The 21,373-nt window shown below is 44.0% G+C and overlaps 1 protein-coding gene across 2 annotated transcripts in view; it reads left to right on the top strand.

Moving 5' to 3' along the window:
* The window catches only part of LOC143997783 (uncharacterized), a 99,309-nt gene that overhangs the window by 43,672 nt on the left and 34,264 nt on the right, over positions 1–21,373 (top strand). Inside the window, exon 1 of one of the 2 annotated variants that reach the window (XM_077493578.1) lies at positions 9,333–9,489. The exons of the other annotated variant lie outside the window; for it this stretch is intronic. The gene's annotated coding sequence lies outside the window, so the exon portion shown is untranslated. Of the gene's footprint in view, positions 1–9,332; positions 9,490–21,373 lie in introns of those variants that run through there. 2 annotated transcript variants of the gene reach the window in all.

Below are 21,373 nucleotides of genomic sequence, written 5' to 3'. Positions count from 1 at the left end.
TTTCTGGAAAAAAACTCCGGCGGACCTTGAAATAGAACATGTTTCAAATTTAGAACACCTCTCTAGGACAACCTTAACCCCTTGATCGCCCCCTAGTGTTTAACCCCCTTCCTTGCCAGTGTCATTTATACAGTAATCCGTGCATTTTTATAGCACTGATCGCTGTATAAATGCCAATGGTCCCAAAATGGTGTCAGAAGTGTCCGATGTGTCCGCCATAATGACGCAGTCATGATAAAAATTGCAGATCGCCGTCATTACTAATAAAAAAATAATAATAATAAAAATGCCATATATGTATCCCCTATTTTGTAGATGCTCTAACTTTTGCGCAAACCAATCAATATACGCTTATTGGGATTTTTATTTAATTTTTTTTAACCAAAAATATGTAGAAGAATACCGTATTTATCGGCGTATAACACACACCCCCAAGTTTAGGAGGGAATTTTAAGGAAAAAAAAAAAACTTACATTTAAATGCCCATCAATGCAGCCTTATCAGTGTCCATCTGAAGCCTTGTCAGCATCATTTTCAGCCTTGTCATGCAGCCTGTCCTTCATTGCAGCCTTGTCATGCAGCCTGTCCTCATTGCAGCCTTGTCATGCAGCCTGTTCTCATTGCAGCCTTGTCATGCAGCCTGTCCTCATTGCAGCCTTGTCATGCAGCCTGTCCTCATTGCAGCCTTGTCATGCAGCCTGTCCTCATTGCAGCCTTGTCATGCAGCCTGTTCTCATTGCAGCCTTGTCATGCAGCCTGTTCTCATTGCAGCCTTGTCATGCAGCCTGTTCTCATTGCAGCCTTGTCATGCAGCCTGTCCTCATTGCAGCCTTGTCATGCAGCCTGTCCTCATTGCAGCCTTGTCATGCAGCCTGTCCTCATTGCAGCCTTGTCATGCAGCCTGTTCTCATTGCAGCCTTGTCATGCAGCCTGTTCTCATTGCAGCCTTGTCATGCAGCCTGTCCTCATTGCAGCCTTGTCATGCAGCCTGTCCTCATTGCAGCCTTGTCATGCAGCCTGTCCTCATTGCAGCCTTGTCATGCAGCCTGTCCTCATTGCAGCCTTGTCATGCAGCCTGTCCTCATTGCAGCCTTGTCATGCAGCCTGTCCTCATTGCAGCCTTGTCATGCAGCCTTGTCCGTCATTGCAGGCTTGTCATGTAGCCTGTTCTCATTGCAGCCTTGTCATGCAGCCTGTCCTCATTGCTGAAAGCCGCGAGAAGGGCCGAAGCAGGCCGAAAGCCGCCGAGAAGGTCCAAAAGCCGCCGAGTACGGCTGAGGCCCAAAAATCGTGCGGAAATCGCGGAGGATCGGCGTATAACACGCACCCGCGATTTTCTCCTGATTTTAAGGGGAAAAAGGTGCGTGTTATATGCTGATAAATACGGTACATATCGGCCTAAACTGAGGACAAAAAAAATGTTTATATATTTTTTGGGGATATTTATTATATCAAAAAGTAAAATATATTGCTCAAAAAATAAAAAAAACCCAGAGGTGATCAAATACCGCCAAGAGAAAGCTCTATTTGTGGGGAAAAAAAGGACGTCAGTGTTGTTTGGGTACAACGTCGCACGACCGTTCGATTGCCAGTTAAAGCGACGCAGTGCCGAATCCATCGCTCCTCCCCATTGAAATCTATACCGCCAACATTGCGCTGCTGCAGCAGCGCTTTGCAGCGGCTTTAACCCTTTCGCCGCTCCAAAGATTTGGCTTGCAGGACTTTTTTTTTTTTTACCGTCCTGCCAGCGCACCGATCCAATGGGAGAGCCCTCGGGGCTTTCACACTGAAGAGACAGCAGCGGCTCTTTCGGGGCGCTTTGCAGGCTCTATTTTTAGCGCTGTAGCACCTGCAAAGTGCCCCGGTGTGAAAGGGGTCTAATGCCCTGTACACACAGTCAGAAATTGATGGAAAAAGTCAGATTGGATTATGTTGTTGGGAAATCCGATCGTGTGTGTGGTCTCTTTTCCGACACACAAAAGTTTGAGAGCAGGATCTAAAATTTACAGACAACAAAATCCGATCTCATAAATTTCGATCGCGTGTAGACAATTCCGACGGACAAAGTGCCACGCGTGCTCAGAATAAACGAAGAGACGAAAGCTATTGGCTACTGACCCGTTTATAGTCCCGCCGTACGCGTTTTTTGACGTCACCTCGTTCAGAACGATCGGATTTTCCGACAACTTTGTGCGAGCGTGTGCGTATGCAACACAAGTTTCGTAAAAACCCTACGGATTTTGTGGTCGGAATGTCCGACCCGTGTGTACAGGGCATAACAGTTGCAAAATTGGGCTTTAAGATTTGTTTTACCCTTAGGCTTGAAGGGGTTATAACCACTTCCAGACTGCCCGACGTCGTTTTACGCCTCTACCTTGAAGTGGATTATCGTTGTTCTAGCAGCAGCTAGCTGCCAAAACCCCGGTATCCTCTTCTTTAGCGGGCAGTCTACTTTCAGATAAAAGTGGTCTCTGCAACGGATTCGCCACAAGATCACTTTTATCAGCGGCGGGAGGGGGCCCCCCCCCCTCCCGCTGCTTACCGGGGAGCCGTCAGTAGCGGGCGGAGGCAATCGGATCTTCACCCTTGCTGGGCATGGAGACGAGGGGAAGATGGCCCCCACCCGTCTCCATATCATTGCAGGGTGGAAGCGACATCAAAATGTCACTTAAAGAGCCATTATTATTATTATTATATTGCATTTTAGTGTAAATATGAGATCTGAGGTCTTTTTGACCCCCCCCCCCCCCCCAGATCTCACATTAAAGAGGACCTGTCATGCTTTGTTTTCTATTACAAGGGGTGTTTACATTCCTTGTAATAGGAATAAAAGTGACCCAATTTTATTTATTTTTTTGAAACCGTGTAAAAATAAAAAAATTGTAAAATAACTAAGGAAAAAATATATATTTTAAACGCTCCCCGTCCTGCCGATCCCGCATGCAGAAGCGAATGCATACGTGAGTAGCGGCCACATATAAAAACGACGTTCAAACCACACATGTGAGGTATTGCTGCGATTATTAGAGCGAGAGCAATAATTCTAGCATTAGACCTCCTCTGTAACTCAAAACATACAACCTGTAGAATTTTTTTTAAACATCGCCTATGGAGATTTTTAAGGGTAAAAGTTTGTCGCCATTCCACGAGCGGGCGCAATTTTGAAGCGTGACATGTTTGGTATCGATTTACTCAACGTAACATTATCTTTCACAATATAAAAAAAAAATTGGGCTAACTTTACTGTTGTCTTATTTTTTTAATGAAAAAAAAAATAATAATTTCTTCCCCAAAAAGTGCGCCTGTAAGACCGCTGCGCAAATACGGTGTGACAGAAAGTATTGCAGCGACCGCCATTTTATTCTCTAGGGTGTTATAAAAAAAAAGAATACGTAATGTTTTGGGGGTTCTGAGTAATTTTCTAGCAAAAGAAACAGTTTTTAACTTGTAAACAGCAAATCTCAAAAAAGGGGCTCGGTCCTTAAAGTGGAGGGACACCCATAAAAACAAAATTACATTAAAATGTTTCAAAAAAGATGAAAAAAAAGTGAAAAAAATGTTTTTTTTTTTTTTAAACTTACCAGAAATGCCTGTTGCTAGGCAGACCGTCCTAATCTGCCTCTTCCTACTCCACGGTGATCTTCGGTCTTCTCTCCTCCTTGCGTCGTCTTCTTTGGAATGGGCGCGCTGTGTTCTGGGAACTGTGTGTGTCCCACAACACAGCGCGCCCCCTTCGCATGCGCAGTAGGAAACGGGCAGTGAAGCCGCAAGGCTCCACTGCCTGTTTCCCTTAGAATGGCGGAGCCGAGGAACGGGTCGGCCTCGGGCGGCAGACATCGCGGGCACACTGGAAGGGAAAGTGCGCTTATTAAAAGTCAGCAGCTACAGTGTTTGTAGCTGCTGACTTTTAAAAAAAATATATATATTTTTCAGCTGGCCCTCCCTTTAAAGCGGTTCTGCACCTTTAAAAAAAATATTAAAAGCCAGCAGCTACAAATATTGCAGCTGCTGACTTTTAATAAATGGACTCTTACCTGTGGGGTCCAGCGATGTCGGCGGCAGATGACGAGCAATAGCTCGTCTCTCTGCTGCCCCCGCCGCCATCCTCTGTCAGGGAATTGGGTCAAGGTTCCCTACTGCGCATGCGCGAGTCGCGCTGCGCGTCTCTGATGGTCCCCGCTGTGTCCTGGGAACTGTGTGTTTCCCAGAACACAATGGGGGGGGGGGGGGGGCGGGGCGTCTGCGGGGGTCTTGTCCCGGAAGTGGGTGCAGATAGCTGGATTATCCAGGTAACTGCACCCCCCTCCCTCCTGAAAGGTGCCGATTGTGGCACCGGAGTGGGGGAGGGATCAGATGAGCGGAACTTCCACTTCAGGGTGGAGGTCTGCATTAAGTGGTTAAAGAAACAAATCCTGCTGTAGCGCAATACTTCTATGCAGTAAGACCCCTTTTACACTGGGGCCGCCCGTGCGTTAGCGGTAAAGCGCCCCTCGTGCTTTTCGACCGCTAGTGGGGCGCTTTTAACCCCAAAGAAGGGGTTAAAAAATCCCATGTTGCGGTGCTTTCGGATTGCTTTTCATGTGCTTCGGAAGTGCAGCCCATTCATTGCAATGGGCAGGGGTGTTACAGCGCTCCCAAGAAGCCCCAAAGATGCTGATTGCAGGACTTTTTCTAGTGTCCCGCAAGCGCACTGCCTGGGTGTGAAAGCACCCATTGCAATGACTGGGAGGCAGTTTACAGGCGCTAAAACACCTGAAAATGTCCTCAGTGTGACGGGAGTCTTGGTGTCGTGTTGGGGCGAGCGATCCCATACACAGTACGCTGTGTTTCTGCACTGTGCTGCTTTCCCGGGTGGAGCCGAGGCCGCACTCTTACCTGCACTGAATCATTTTACAAATATATATAAAAAATAAGAAAAAAAATATAATTAAAGCATCTCCATCCCTCCGAGCTCAGGTACAGAAACAAACGCATAAGTAGGTCGCACCCGCATATGTAAACGACGTTCAAGCCACACATGTGCGATATCGGCGCGATCGTTAGAGCAAAAATTCTAGCACTAGACCTCCATTGTAACTCTGGTAATCTGTACAAAAATTTTAAAGCGTCGCCTATGGAGGTTTTGAAGTACCGTAGTTTGTCATCATTTCACAAATGTGCACAATTTTAAAGTGTGACATGTTGGGTATCTATTTATTCGGTGTAACGTCATCTTTTATATTATACAAAAAAAATTGGGCTGTGTTTACTGTTTTGGGTTTTTTGAATTCATTAAAGTGTAATTTTTCCACAAAAAAAAAAAAACATTAAAAATTACCAAAAAAAAAAAAAAGAATTTTTTAAAAATTTTTTACTTACCAGAAATGCCTGTTGCTAGGCACATCATCCTAATCTGCCTCTTCCTCCTCCGCAGAGATCTTCTTTCTTCTCTCCTCGTCGCGTTGTCTTCTGGGTAATGGGTCGCGCTGTGTTCTGGGAACTGTGTGTGTCCCAGAACACAGCGCGTCCCATTCACAAAGCGCTGCGCGACTCGCGCATGCGCAGTAGGAAACGGGCAGTGAAGCCGCAAGGCTCCACTGCCTGTTTCCCTTAGAAAGAATGGCGGCGCCGGGACCCGAGAGCCGAGGGACGGGGGACGGGTCGGCCTCGGGCGGCTGACATCGCGAGTGCCCTGGACAGGTAAGTCGGATTATTAAGTCAGCAGCTGCAGTGTTTGCAGCTGCTGACTTTTAATTATTTTTTTTTTTTTTAAACGGCCCTCCTCTTTAAAAACTCTCCTGTTGCGACGCTTCCACTTCCACATTCCACTTCGGAATCACTGCCCATTCATTCCAATGGGCAAGGGAGTTTTTGGGAGCGCTAAATCCAGCGCTCCCACCCCGCCCCAAAGATGCTGCTTGTAGGACTTTCCGGGAACGTCCCGCAAGTGCACCGCCCCGCTGTGAAAAGTCACACTTGTGAATGAATGGGAGGCGGTTTTCAGGCGCTTAGCAGAGGCTATTTCCAGAGCTAAAACACCCCAGTGTAAAAAGGGGTCTTAACAAAAAAAAGATATTTTACACAAAAGATAAAAAATTATACTCACCGCCAGTAGAGGCTTCTGACGCTTTTGGAGCGTCGGGGGTGGGGGGGGGGGTGACATCACAGCACCTCATCACTACCCACTGGGCACTCGGAATCAGAGTTTTGCAAAAAAAAAAAGCAAATGGGAGTACACAGACACACATTTATGGTGGCCATAAACTAGACGGAAAAAAAAATTGGAACATTTTAGTTTTGGTTTTTGAACAGTTAGCGGGTGAAGATCGATAATGGTTTTCAACTTTTCAGAGCTGAAAAAGCAAAGGAAAAGTTGAGAAAATTTATATGGAATGAAGGAAATGTGAACTTTTTTTTTTTTTCTTCTTTTTTTTTTTTTTAGATTTAAGTATTTTTATTTCGTTTTCCACATTTACAAAAAAAACAAAAAACAGTAAAAAATATTTCTTATACATACTATTACAAATCACTTTGTTTAGCATTCATGTTATTTCCACATTCTCAACATTCATAAAAAAAATAAGGGATAAGAAAGTTCACATTGGGTACCCGACCGGATCGATCCTTAATAAAAAAAAAAAAATATATATATATATATATATATATATATATATATACAAAAAACAAAAAAAAATAATAAAAAAAAAGGGAGAGCTTTCTTCACCCTAGTGATCCCAGTTATCCTCTTGGGATCTTATCTTACCCATACTATTTCCTCTCCCCCGTGACTCCTTTTCTTAATTTCAATATGTGATATATATAAGGTTGAGATTCCTGGAAATGTGAACGTTTAATGTGTTTTCTCGGGTGGTAAAAAAAAACAAACAAACAAAAATGTAATAAAATAAGAATCAGATGGGGAATAGAGACTCTCAACTCGCCTGTTCCCAGGTCTTCGGGATAAATGCCTCCATGTGCTTGTGGTTGGAATTAATTGGGAACTCCCAAACCATCTGCTTAGTGATTGTGGCCGATTGGAAGTTCTGGTGTCTCCAGACTGACCAGCTGATTACCCGATAGATTCTGACACCGACTATGAGAGAGGTTGCTGCTAGCAAGGAGATATCCTATCTATCTATCCATGCATACATGTTTAGTCTCAGGATTCTCTGTACACTACCATGGCCAGGACACTCCCAGCCAAGGTAATCTACGTTCACGGTTTATATTTGGGGTTAAATCGGTGAAAGTTCCTTTGTGGTATGAATTGGGGTCGGTGCACAACGCTCTCTCTCTCTGTGATTGTGTTAAGCTTCGGTTGGCATTGAAGGAAATCTTCACTCACACAAAGCATGAAACTTCTGCGTGTTTGATGCGCACCCATTTATTGGAGGAACATCTAATGGGGTGAATAGAGCAGTATTGTACAATTTGTTGCAGTAACATTGACGTGTACATGGGACGAGGCAGCGTTGGAGTTACAATGTTGTAATAAACCGGATTCTGTTCAAGCTGATCCTTTGTTACAGTGTAATTAGCAAACTCCTGTGCACCCCAATCTTGTGTTACAATGTAATAAGCTGGATTCTATGCATGCTGACCCTGTGTTACAATGTAATAAGTAGGATCCTCTGTATCAATGTAATACCCTGTGCACATCACTCTTGTGTTACAATGTAATTAGCTGCATCTTGTGTATGCCGATCCTTGTGTTACAGTGTAATAAGCTGCATGCTGTGTATGCCAATCCTTTGTTACAATGTAATAAGTTGGATCCTATGTATGCTGACCCTGTGTTGCATTGTAATACAATGGTTCCTTTTGTTACAATGTGATAAGCTGTATCCTTTTCACACCAATCTAATGTTACAATGTAATAAGCTGCATCTTCTGCATGCCAGTCATTGTTACAATGTAATAAGTAGGATCTTTTCTTTCACTGTAATAAGCTGCTTATTGTGCAAGCCTATCCTGTGTTACAGTGTAATAAGTTTGATCCTATGCACACCAATCCTTGTGTTTTCAAGGTAATACGTCGGATCCTGTGCACGCCAACCCTTGTGTTACAATGTAATAAGTTGGGTCCTATGCACACTGACCCTTGTTGCAATGTAATACGTTGGGTCCTGTGCACACCGACCCTTGTTGCAGTGTAATACGTTGGGTCCTGTGCACACCGACCCTTGTTGCAGTGTAATACGTTGGGTCCTGTGCACACCGACCCTTGTTGCAGTGTAATACGTTGGGTCCTGTGCACACCGACCCTTGTTGCAGTGTAATACGTTGGGTCCTGTGCACACCGACCCTTGTTGCAGTGTAATACGTTGGGTCCTGTGCACACCGACCCTTGTTGCAGTGTAATACGTTGGGTCCTGTGCACACCGACCCTTGTTGCAGTGTAATACGTTGGGTCCTGTGCACACCGACCCTTGTTGCAGTGTAATACGTTGGGTCCTGTGCACACCGACCCTTGTTGCAGTGTAATACGTTGGGTCCTGTGCACACCGACCCTTGTTGCAGTGTAATACGTTGGGTCCTGTGCACACCGACCCTTGTTGCAGTGTAATACGTTGGCTACTATGCACACCGACCCTTGTTACAATGTAATACGTTGGCTACTATGCACACCGACCCTTGTTACAATGTAATACGTTGGGTCCTGTGCACACCGACCCTTGTTACAATGTAATACGTTGTGTCCGTCGTTGACCTACTGATAAAAGATTGTCTAATTCAACTATAAAAGCTGCAGCAAATGGTTTAAGTTTGCAGGCTCTTCCAGGTTGGATATGGGTAGACCTATCTCCAACTCGCTGAGGTGCAGTGGGACATCGTTGAACCCATCAGGGCACCACTAAAGCCAGCCGTGTTTCACTCTGAATGGGTGATGGCAGGGTGTAAGTGATGAAGCTTTGTACAGTCAAATCCATCTATCCTTTTTAATCTGGAACGTTGCTCGCTTGGATTAGGTCTCTGAATGTTCAATTTTATTATTTTAGGATTTCACAGCTCGTGCAATTTTTAATTCCCGCATGCACAGCACCTGCAGCCCTCCATGGAAACCTCCATGGAAACCAGTGATCACCAAGCCTACATCTTGTATTCTATCTCTTGCTCTATGTGGTAGAAAGTTTCTCAGGAAGTGGAAGTTGTTTTGTATACGTTCTTCCAGACATTGTACGTCTGATTAAAATCGCCCTAATACTGCAGATGGGAATAGGTCGGTAGTAAAGGATTTTTTTTTTCACCACGTCTGACATCTGTGTGCTGTGTTCTATCTTGTGATTGGTGTAAGTAATCTTTATTCTGAGGACTGACTGTTTGTGGTGCTCTTTGTAGCTATAGGAGATTGGTCTTCTGAGAGCGTTCACATGGATTGTAATCTCTGAAGACCTGCTCAGTTGTTTCGTCAGGCAGCTACTTCTATTCTCTTCTTCTTCAATGTTGGGATTTAATTTTATGTGTACATCACAGGTCCACTAACAACGAGGGCACGTCTGTTGGGTACAGGTGGGTACTTCTAATTATTTTAACGTTTTAGCAAATAATAAATCATAGATGAAACTGATGTTGGTAAATATCTTTAATGCACCATTTAGAACATTCAAGGTGCCATACCACCAACCATAAAAATTATAACAGTAAGACCTTGTTCACACTTGGTGGATGTTATCTAGACTGATTTGCTTCTGGTCCGAGTTTTTGGCCTCCTATTCACTTTATTCCACCTCCCCATACAAAGAGAAGCCAAGTTTGCCCTGCTAAAATGCCCAATTCCATGACTGCTTGCCTACCAACGGAAGGTCGATTCCTACCTATTTTTGAACGATTGCCCAAGTTTGGAAGAAACCATCTGTTCCCTTCCGGGAGGAAAGAGATTGCTTGACCCGCATTAATGCTCATTGAACAGATGTCTAGCATCCGCAACGACACTCGTGGAAAGTTTCTGAGCCATGGCTGTCTTATGCCTTTGCTACTACTCCCCCACCAGCTTGGGTCACCTATGATGGATGGCTTCGATTGTTCCCGGGCCCTTATCTCTCCACCCTCGCTAGGGCTCTAAACTGGGCCCTTCTTCCCCTCAAGCTTTCCTCATCCTCTCCCTGGCTCCCCACACCTTCTCTCTTTCCTTAGCGCCAACTTACTATCTACCTTCCTCCTGGTTTCTGATCCATCTCTTCTTCTTAGATCTGCATAGGCTATAAATTGCACCATTGTGTGGATATTGGTGAGCTGAGCGGACACCCTGTTGTAGGGGAACTCCCCAGGATCCCTTGGCCCTCATGGCATTATAAAAGGTGGGCCTAGCCTAAACTCTATTGTTGTAGGTAACCTCCCCAGGATCCCTTGGCCCTCATGGCATTATGAAAAGGTGGGCCTAGCGGTAACCCCGTTGTTGTAGGGAACCTCCCATGGATGCCTTGGCCCTCATGGCATTATGAAAAGGCCTGTTACATCACGTCTCTTTTCATGCTGCTGCACTTTATCTTTGTTGGCTAACTTTGGCCACCACTGTCAACGCCAGCCCCCTAGGACACAGTGAAAAAGTATTGAACTCGCTAACTCAAATGTATTTAATACTTGGTACAAAATTCTTTGTTGGTGATCATGGCTTCAAGACACCAGCTCCTGTATGGAAGAACTAGTCGCATGCGTTGCTCAGGTGTGATTTTTGGCTTTCCACACAGTCTTCACATCTTGAACCTAATGGAGAAAATAAATCATTACACACCAAACCGCAGTCTTCGATCAGCCAACAAAAACCTCCTCCTCGTGCCCAAAGCCCGGTATAAATCCAAGGGTGATCGGAGATTCGCTGTCCAAGGGCCTCGGCTATGGAATGCTCTACCAATCAACATCCGCCTGGAAGAAAATCACCTGGCTTTTAGGAAAAAACTCAAGACCTTCCTCTTTTAGCAGATGATCAAAGCTCGCCACAGCGCCTAGAGGCGATTCAGTTCGCATTGTGCGCTATACAAGTATTTCATTCATTCATTCATTCATTCTTGAATGCCTCTTCTATGAACTCCGATCTTTAGTTCTTTCCATAGATTTTCTATTGGATTCAAGTCAGGATATTGGCTGGGCCGTTCTAGCAGCTTTATTTTCTTTCTTTGAAACCAATGGAGGGTTTACTTGGCTTTGTGTTTGGGGTCATTGTCTTGCGGAGATGTCCACCCTTGTTTCATTTTCATAATCCTGGTTAATGGCAGCAGATTTTTATCACCATTCATTCTTCCTTCAATGATAGGAAGTTTGCCAGTACCATAAGCTGAAAAACGTCCCCGCCCACAACATGATGTTCCCGCCTCCAAACCTCACTGTTGGTATTGGGGTGTTTTTTTGGGGTGATGTGCCATTTGACTTCCAAACATGGTGTGCATTTTGGCATCCAAAGAGTTCAATTTTGGTCTCCTCTGACCAGACTATATATATTCTCCCCGTATTTCACAGGTGTCACGGACTTTAGGGCTGCAGGAAAACCATTGCCTGGAGAACTGTGTTTTAATGTGTTAAGTTATCCAAACAGAGCTGGTCACTAATTGCTTTTGGCTTCTGCATAACTTGGGTCTATGGGAAGCCTGACTGTCTAAGGTGGTCATTGTCATAATAGGATTAGCTCTGTCTAAAGTGACCATTGTGTGAGATCATGGGAGTAGCCCTTATCTGATGGTTTTCTGTATAAATTCAGTGTGTGTTTCTCAGATAAAGCAGTTCTTATTCTAGTTTGCTCCAAGATTGCTGTTGTCGTCTGGTTCTTGGGGTTTCTATAGCCAGATCCATTGGTCTCGTGTTCCAAGACTTGGGAAGCAGCTTCTTGTTGGAAATACCCAACAGGGTATCCGGAGTCCGTCACAACAGGCTTGTCTAGATGTTGTGCAGCACATTTTAAAACGAGCTTCAACATGCTTTTTCTTCAGCAATGGAGTGTTGCGTGGTGAGCGTGCATACAGGCCATGGCGGGTGAGTGCATTACTTATTGTTGTACCTGCTAATTCCAGGTCTTTTCTAAAGCTCTCCACAAGTGGTCCTTGGCTCTTGGACAACTATTCTGATAATTCTTTTCACTCCTCTGTCAGAAATCTTGCGAGGAGCACCTAGTCGTGGCCCATTTATGGTGAAATGATGATCTTTCCACTTCTGGATTATGGCCCCCTACAGTGCTCACTGGAACATTCAGAAGTTTAGAGATCCTTCTGTAATCAGTGCCATTGGTATGTTTTGCAACAATAAGGTTGTCAAGGTCTTGAGAGAGCTCTTTGCTTTTACCCATCATGAGATGGTTCTTGTGACACCTTGGTAATGAGACACCTTTTATAGGCCATCAGGTGAGACTGAACCAGCTGATATTAGTTTGCACTAACAAGGGGCAGGATTGCTTTCTAATTACTGATAGATTTCAGCTGATGTCTTGGCTTTCCCTAGAAAAATGGTTATGTGTTCAATACTTATTTTACCCGCTGTGTGTGTCTGTAAAACTCTGGGAAATATAGCCTTTATTTGTAAAAAAATAAATAAAATGTAATTATATAATTACATTTTATTTATTTTTACAAATAAAGGCTATAGCACCCAGAGTGCAGCTGTCCAGAACTTTCTTTTTGCCCAATGCTTAGCCAGCACCTGGTGTTCCAGTTCCGAGGAGAGTTCTAGACCCACATTTCCACCCACCTGGAGCGGTGATCCCCTTCCCATCCCATTTCTGGCCATACTCGGAAGGCCCAACACATTTTTTTTTTTTTTGGATCACAGGCCACTACTTCAGGGGCAGCTGTTGGAGATATTTAAAAACAAATCTAAAAACCCGCTGGGGTCGTTTTGGAACGACTTGGAGCCCATGTGTGAAATGCAAGGCCCGAGGGCTGAATCCGGCCCTCCAGGCCATTTCATGTGGACCTTGCACCAACCCCCTTCATCTCACCCCCCCCCCCCCCACACCTTGTCTCAGCAGTCTGCACTAGAGAGGAGGACAGGACTCTTTTGCCAAATCCTGTGTTTCTCCATTCAGCCGCGGAGATGTTCGTCTTATAAACCCGTATAAATGCACTCACATGTAAACGGCATTGGTATGTGTCTCTTTAAGTCTATCCTCCCTTTTTTTTTTTTTTTTTTTTTTTTTTTAAATGTGCAGATGCAGCTGTCACAAAACTCCCTTTGATGCAGCACACCCGTTCTCCACGCTCTCCCAGGGAACGCGTTTCGTCAGATCGGCCTTATCAGAGGCAAAAAATAAAAATGCAATTATTTAGAGTATATGCTAGTGAATGGATCAGTGCTGTCATATGGGGATGGGGGTGAATCCTCAGGATTGAGCTATCTGAAGCCTCCCCAAGGTTATTTTTCTTCAGACCTGGTGGGTGAGTATATGCAGCCGGAGAAAGGAGTCTGTTGCTTTGCCCTACTTGGGTGAATAACCAAGTTCGCTTTAATCTTTTTCAGCACAGACATTACCTTCCAGGCCCTGTTCCCTCAGAACTGCACAAACCTCTACTGATGTGTGTGTGGGTTTTTTTTTTTTTTTTTTTTTAATGTGGCAGTAGGACAGAGCACCACCCTCATCCCATAGTACAATTACTGGTGCCAAGGTATAATGCTAGACCTTGGCATTGTCACATGGCATGCCTGTACCCATGCAAATCTCCTTTTTGGGAAAGTTGCTATTTGCATAGTTTTATAACGACAAGGCTTCAGGCTGTAACAATAGAAGGAGAAAGGAAAAGGTACCTGTCTGCTCTTTGTTTATTAGCCTTCTTGGATTTGTTACTCGGCTCACATGTTTACTTTTATTTTTTAGCCTGCTTTTGCTATTTAAAGCCAAATTCACTTTACTTTAGGAATGTTTTTTGTACTCTGACTACATCGTTACACTGGGTGTGCATTACTAGACAATCGGATAATCTTTCGGCTGAGAATAACATTTTTGCGGATTATTGCCATCCCTCTAAATCGATCATAGCAGGGGGTAAAAGTGTAAGCTGATCCTGGGGTGGGGGTCCTATTGTGGGCTATGAGACAACAGGAGAAAAATAGCACCCAACACCCCCCCCCCTCTCTTTTTTTTGCCGGATGGGTGGTCTACATGTGGTGTAACTCTGAATGTCTGTCTCTTGTACAACTGTCCCTACATTCTGCTGCTTTTGGGACTTTACTTTTCTTATTTTTATTCTGGAGGTTTTATGTTTTTCAGGATTTTTAATTTTTTTTTTGTATTTTTGACTACTTGTGGACACTATTGAATGTGTATTTATCACTGTTTTGCACTGCTATCTTGTCAAAATTTATTTAATTTATTCTGTGTATTTAGGGCATTACGGAGTGCATCTGTCACCTGGTCTCAGGTGACCTGACAACGCCAATCCGGATCGTGCAAATACGATTGGGCTGCGGCCTGGCTGCCAGCAGTGTGCCAGGTAGACATGTGCAATTAGTTTTGTTCCAAGCCTCTTCTAGAGAACGGAAGGTAGTGATCCGGCCTCTTCTAGAGAACGGAAGGTAGTGATCCGGCCTCTTCTCGAGAATGGAAGGTAGTCATCTGGACGCTTCTAGAGAACGGAAGGTAGTGATCCGGACGCTTCTAGAGAACGGAAGGTAGTGATCCGGACGCTTCTAGAGAACGGAAGGTAGTGATCCGGACGCTTCTAGAGAACGGAAGGTAGTGATCCGGACGCTTCTAGAGAACGGAAGGTAGTGATCGGGCCGCTTCTCGATAAGATATCTTGTCAGACCGACAAGATATATCAGCCGTGTAAAATCTGTTATATCTCTGCGCCCGTCCAGCTATATAACTGGATCACTTTCGTAGCTGTAGGTTGTCCCGGAAGTCTCCTCTTGCACTTTCCAGAGTTGTTCTAAAGCTGATTAATAAAAGGTAACCTAATATAATTTTTGAGGCCAAAGTTGATATTCTCTCAATATACATAGAATTATCAATATTTAATTTAATACTTGGTTTCCAATAATTTGCAAATATATACAGTATGTACGTGGTGGCAGTCATATTTACTCATTACATTGAACTCTACTTTTGAACTTTTACTTTTTCCTCTCCGTCAGATTAATTCAGTCAGTGTAGTAACCAGAGTGAAGAGCCCCAGCATCCTTATTAGTAGTTGTAACCTATTCAGCTATCGATACAGAGCTTCACTATTTTTTTTTTTTTTTTTTTGCTTTTTTATATCCAGATATCACCCCAAAAATTAACTTTTTTTTTTGTTAACGTGTTTTTTATTAGAGGGTGCCGAAAATGCAGGATGCACTTGGCAGAAAACCGAAACCTGAAAATGGCCGTTTAAAAAAATTATATATTTTTGTATTACATTCAACTTTTTCATTTAATATCGTGAATTTATTGTCGGCCATTATTGGCACCTTTTAGTGCAAAAAAGCTCAAGAAAAATGCATCCCTTTAAATTCCATGTATGTCTTCACACTGGTCCATTGGGCTTCTGTTGTGGTGGTAAAGTCTGTTTTAACTTTTTTATTTATTAATTTTTTTTCTATATAAAAAAAATACTTGCCTGCTCTGTAATGGTTTTGCACAGAGCAGCCCAGATCCTCCTCAGTTCAGGTCCCTCTTCGGCTCTCCTGGCCCCTCCCTCCTGTCAAGTGTCCACCACAGAAAGCAGTTTGCTATGGGGGTCATCCGAACCAAGCTGCAGCTCCCTGTGTTCATTCAGACGCAGAGCTGCGGTCTTTTTTTCTCTCTCTCTCAACTGAATTTGATATCAGTGGGAGCCAGTAGCGCCACTGCTGTGTCTCAGCCAATTAGGAGGGAGGGGAGCACGCTAGATGGCCGAGGCACTCATGGATATGGATGGGGCTCGGGTAAGTATTGGGGGGGGGGGGGGGTCCTGCTGCACAGAGAAGGTTTTTTTTTTTTTTAAACTTAATGCATAGATTGCACCTTCAGACTTTTACAATCCCTTTACTATCATGAATTTAAATTAATATGAATTTATTGTCGCCCATTATCGGCACCTTTTAGTGTATGAAAAGCTCAAGAAAAATGCATTCCCTTAAATTCTATGTATGTCTTCACACTGGTCCGTTACTACCATTGTGGTAAAAATCTTGCTGCATTTTTGATGAGTTAAAAAAAAAAGAATGCAACAAAAACAGACCTTCCTGTTGAAATGCATTGAAAACACAGCAAAGACTCATCAATAACGCATGATTTATGTTTTTGATGCGGTTTTTGAGTCGCACGATCTATGAAAAACACACTACAGCCAAATCGTGTGCATTTTCAGGTGCCATTATCTGCACCTTTTTTCGTTATCGGCAAAATGCCAATGACACAATTTTCAGCCAATATGTTTTGCCCGCTGAAATTTTCAGTGCATCGCCTAGCTTTTATATAATTTCTTTCTTGTGGTCCTTGCCACAATACAGTCTATTGTATTGCATAGCTCTTTGCACACCTTTTTAATGCTTTCAAGGCTCTGCCTTTTGCTTCTTTGATGTCACTCATGTATCATGCATGTTGTTCCACGCACTCATAACATAATATTTTGCAGATGTGCTGGGAGTAAAGATGGACAAAAAGTTGGAGGGGTTTTTAAACTAGGCAATGGGGGGGGGGGGTCCAGGGGTAGAGATGGTCAGTGCGGAACTTGGTCCAGATGGTAGTATTGGGGGCATTAGTGGTAGGTTGTCTAAAGCACATAAACCCAAGATAAATATAGTAACAAGTTCTAGTTGCAATCTCAGAACACCCAATAAGAGGAAAGTATGCAACCCAACTGGTCTAAACTACGTGGCTTGTTCACCAATGCCAGGAGCCTGGCAGACAAGATGGGTGAACTAGAGATACTGTTGTACGAGGAGGATTTGGATTTTGTGGGAATTTCAGAGACTTGGTTCTACAGCTTTCTTGATTGACTGGCAACCATTCAAGGGTATACATTCAACGCAGGGCTAGAGAGGGTAAAAAAGGGGGGGGGATATGTCTGTATAGCAAGAATAATGTACAAGCGAATGTGAGAGATGACCTCACTAAGGGAGCTAGGGAGGAGGTGGAATCCTTATGGGTAGAGCTTCAAAGGGATGAAGCTAAGGGTGAAAATAATACTGGGAGTATGCTATAGACCCCCTAATCTGAGGGAGGATGGGAAGGCGGATCTCCTATCACAATCTGGATTAGCAGCAAGGATGGAAAACAAAGGAATTGGGGGAGGGGGGGGGCGCTTCAGTAACCAAAACTGCAGTGTTTATCCTCAAGACACATCACAGGAAGCAGCATTAAAATTCGACTTGGGAAGCTTAACATTAATAAATCACTGTGACCGGATGGCTTGCACCTGAGGGTACTTAGGGAACTCAGTCAAGTAATTGTCAGACAATTGTTCCTAATTTTTACTGACTGGAATGGTACCAGCTGATTGGAGAAAAGCCAATGTAGCACCAATATTTAAAAAGGGCCCAAAATACATCCCTGGGAATTAGACCAGTTAGCCTAACATCAATAGTATGCAAGCTCTTGGAGGGGATGATAAGGAACTATATACAAGATTTTAGTAATGAGAACAGTATCATTAGCAATAATCGGCATTGGTTTGGCAAGAACGATTCTTCATGAACCAATCTATTAACCTTCTATGAGGAGGTGAGTTGCCATCAAGCTAAAGTCCTGTAGATGTGGTGTATCTCGATTTTGCAAAAGCATTTGACACAGTTCTCCATAAACGTTTACTGTACAAAATAAGGTCGATTGGCATGGACCATAGGGTGAGTACATGGACTGAAAACTGGCTACAAGGGCGAGTTCAGAGGGTGGTGATAAATGGGGAGTACTGGGAATGTTCAGGGGTGGGTAGTGGGGTCCCCCAGGGTTCTGTGCTGGGACCAATCCTATTTATTTGTTCATAGGTGACCTGGAGGATGGGGATGGGCTAAACAGTTCAATCTCTGTATTTGTGGATGGTACTAAACGAAGCAGGGCAATAACTTCTCAGGATGTGGAAACCTTGCAAGAAGAGCTGAACAAATGAATAGGGGGAGGGGCAACAACATGGCAAATGAGGTTCAATGTAGAAAAATGTAAAATGATCCATTTGGGTGGCAAAAATCCTGAATGCAATGTATAGACTGGGGGGAGAACCTCTGGGGGAATCTAGGATGGAAAAGGACCTGGGGGTCCTAGTAGATGATGGGCTCAGCAATGCCAAGCTGCTGCTAACAAAGCAAACAGAATATTGGCATTAAAAAGGGGATCAACTCCAGAGCTAAAACGATAATTCTCCCGCTCTACAAGACTCTGGTCCGGCCGCACCTGGAGTATACTGTCCAGTTCTGGGCACCAGTCCTCAGGAAGGATGTACTGGAAATGGAGCGACTACAAAGAAGGGCAACAAAGCTAATAAAGGGTCTGGAGGATATTAGTTATGAGGAAAGGCTGTGAGCTCTGAACTTATTCTCTCTGGAGAAGAGAAGCCTGATCGGGGATATGATTTCATTATATAAATACCGGACTGGTGACCCCACAGTATATAAATACCGGACTGGTAACCCCACAATATATAAATACCGGACTGGTGACCCCACAATAGGGAGAAAAAGTTTCCACGGAAGGGAGTTTAATTCGACTTGTGGCCGCTCATTTAAAATTAGAAGTAAAGAGGTTTAACCTTATACTAAAAATTATATAAATGGGTGCAGCGCTTCAAAGCACCTAGATAAATAAGTGTGAGTATAATGAAAGTGATAACAATCCTGTAACAGTGACAAAGAGTCCACTAAAGTCCAAAAGGGATGTAAACCATCCCAAAGTCAATCTCCATGGACTTCAAAGTGGTGTGTTTAGGACTTCTGAATTAATCAAATGGCATTCCTGGAATAATGGCTCTCAACCCTCTCAGAACCTCTCATGAACGAATTGTATGACAATTAAAGAAGGTGGATACTCTTACCAGATGAGTTGGACACATCCACCCTATAGTAGTGTGTCGTAAAGGCTTGTAGGGGGCTCCAATGCCACCCAAGATACAACCCGTTAGATGGTGGTTCCTCTCGGAATTCCTCGTAGTTTCCAATTAGAAGAAGCAGATACACCTTCCGAGCCGTGAATAACTGTGGAACTTGGCACCAGGTATCTTGTGGGAATTCACCATAAGGTGAATTGGAATGTGGGGAGCAGAAAAATGCAGGCCTGCATTTTTCTGTTCCCCCCACATTGCAATTTTTATCACGTGATTTTTATGTATTTTACTTTTAAATTTAACTTTTTTCAATAAACCGTTACTGGTTGTATTTCACCATGCAAGGTGTCTTTTATGCTTTGTCCTCCTTATGGTGAATTCCCACAAGATACCTGGTGCGCACGGGAGCCGCCACTCGCGGCATATCACCATTAACAGCGGCGCGCTCAGTGCGCTTGCGCGCCGTTGTCTACGGCGCATGCGCCGTAGACAGCAGTGCCTGTCTTTTGCCAAATATCTCCTAAACCGTGTAGGTTTAGGAGATATTTCTTGGACCTACAGGTAAGCCTTAATCTAGGCTTACCTGTAGGTCAAAGTCGTTTGTAAGGGTTTACAACCACTTTAAGCTCAGAGTGCCATGTAGATTACAGTTTGAAGAAGATCCAAGATTTGTAGGAAAAAATCGAATTCATGTACAACTTGCATGACCGCACAATTATCAGTTAAAGTAACGCAGTGCTGAATTGCAAAAAAAAAAAAAAATGGCCTGGTCATGAAAGGAGGGGGGGGGGGGGGGGTGAATATTCTGGAGGGCAAGTGGCTAGACACCAAGTACTGCTGCCATTTGAAAAACTATAATTTGAACCTTGTTCTTTTGTATACCTGCGGAAAGAGCTGTAAGATTCAGGGCTACAAACATAAAATGTTTATGAAAAATAATAAGCATGAAAATGGTTGGGGATAGCTGTCATGGCTGATCCCCCCCCCCATGTTGTTTTTGCACCAGGAGTGTGGATATCAGGAACACTTCATACCTTCCTGACATTGCTTGTACATATTCTTGTTAGAAATGTTTATTTAATACTAGTATTTGTATAGTGCCGACCATTTTCATGGTGCTTTACATACATTTTACATCAGTCCCTGCAAGAATCTTACAGTCTAAGGCTGCGTACACACGGGCGGACTGTCTGTCCAACTTAGTCCGCTGAAACGTGTTTCAGCGGACAGTCCGCTCGTGTGTGGGCTTCAGCGGACTTTTTCAGCGGACAGTCTGGCGGACTAAGTCTTTCGGAATTTCCGTAATACAGTCCGTCCAACTTTGGTTTCAGCGGACAGTCCGCTCGTGTGTAGGCAAGTTGGACGGACTAAGTATGGCGCATGCTCAGAAAGGATTTACACGGCCGAAGGTTGCATTGCAGTGTATTGGACATCGTATTTCTAGTCCCGTCGTACGTGCTGTACACGTCATCGCGCAAGCTTTCAGCGGACTGTCTGTTCATCGTGTGTGGTCAAGTCCGTTCATTCGAAAGTAGGACGGACTGTCTGTCGGATTGTCTGACGGACTTAGTTGGCCAGACAGTCCGCCCGTGTGTACGCGGCTTAAGGTTCCGGTCTTCCATGCTTGCATATATACAAGAAGCTTAGTCTAAGGTTCCGGTCTTCCATGCCTGCATGCATACATACAAGAAGCTTAGTCTAAAGTTCTGGTCTTCCATGCCTGCATACATACAAGAAGCTCCGTCTAAATTTCTGGTCTTCCATGCCTGCATACATACAAGAAGCTTAGTCTAAGGTTCTGGTCTTCCATGCCTGCATGCATACAAGAAGCTTAGTCCAAAGTTCTGGTCTTCCATGCCTGCATACACACAAGAAGCTTAGTCTAAGGTTCTGGTCTTTCATGCCTGCATATATACAAGAAGCTTAGTCTAAGGTTCTGGTCTTCCATGCCTGCATATAATACAAGAAGCTTAGTCTAAGGTTCTGGTCTTCCATGCCTGCATACATACAAGAAGCTTAGTCTAAGGTTCTGGTCTTCCATGCCTGCATGCATACAAGAAGCTTAGTCCAAAGTTCTGGTCTTCCATGCCTGCATACATACAAGAAGCTTAGTCTAAGGTTCTGGTCTTCCATGCCTGCATATATACAAGAAGCCTAGTCTAAGGTTCTGGTCTTCCATGCCTGCATATATACAAGAAGCTTAGTCTAAGGTTCTGGTCTTCCATGCCTGCATACATACAAGAAGCTTAGTCTAAGGTTCTGGTCTTCCATGCCTGCATACATACAAGAAGCTTAGTCTAAGGTTCTGGTCTTCCATGCCTGCATGCATACAAGAAGCTTAGTCTAAAGTTCTGGTCTTCCATGCCTGAATGCATACAAGAAGCTTAGTCTAAGGTCCCTGTCTTCCATGCCTGCATGCATACAGTTGTGCTCATAGGTTTACATGCCCCGGGCGAATTTATGATTTCTTGGCCATT

The sequence above is a fragment of the Lithobates pipiens genome, unplaced genomic scaffold (genome assembly GCF_037356315.1).
Source record: "Lithobates pipiens isolate NorthernLeopardFrog02 unplaced genomic scaffold, aLitPip1_a1.2 Scaffold_19, whole genome shotgun sequence".
Lineage (NCBI taxonomy): Eukaryota > Metazoa > Chordata > Amphibia > Anura > Ranidae > Lithobates > Lithobates pipiens.
This window is presented reverse-complemented; position numbering and strand designations above follow the sequence as displayed.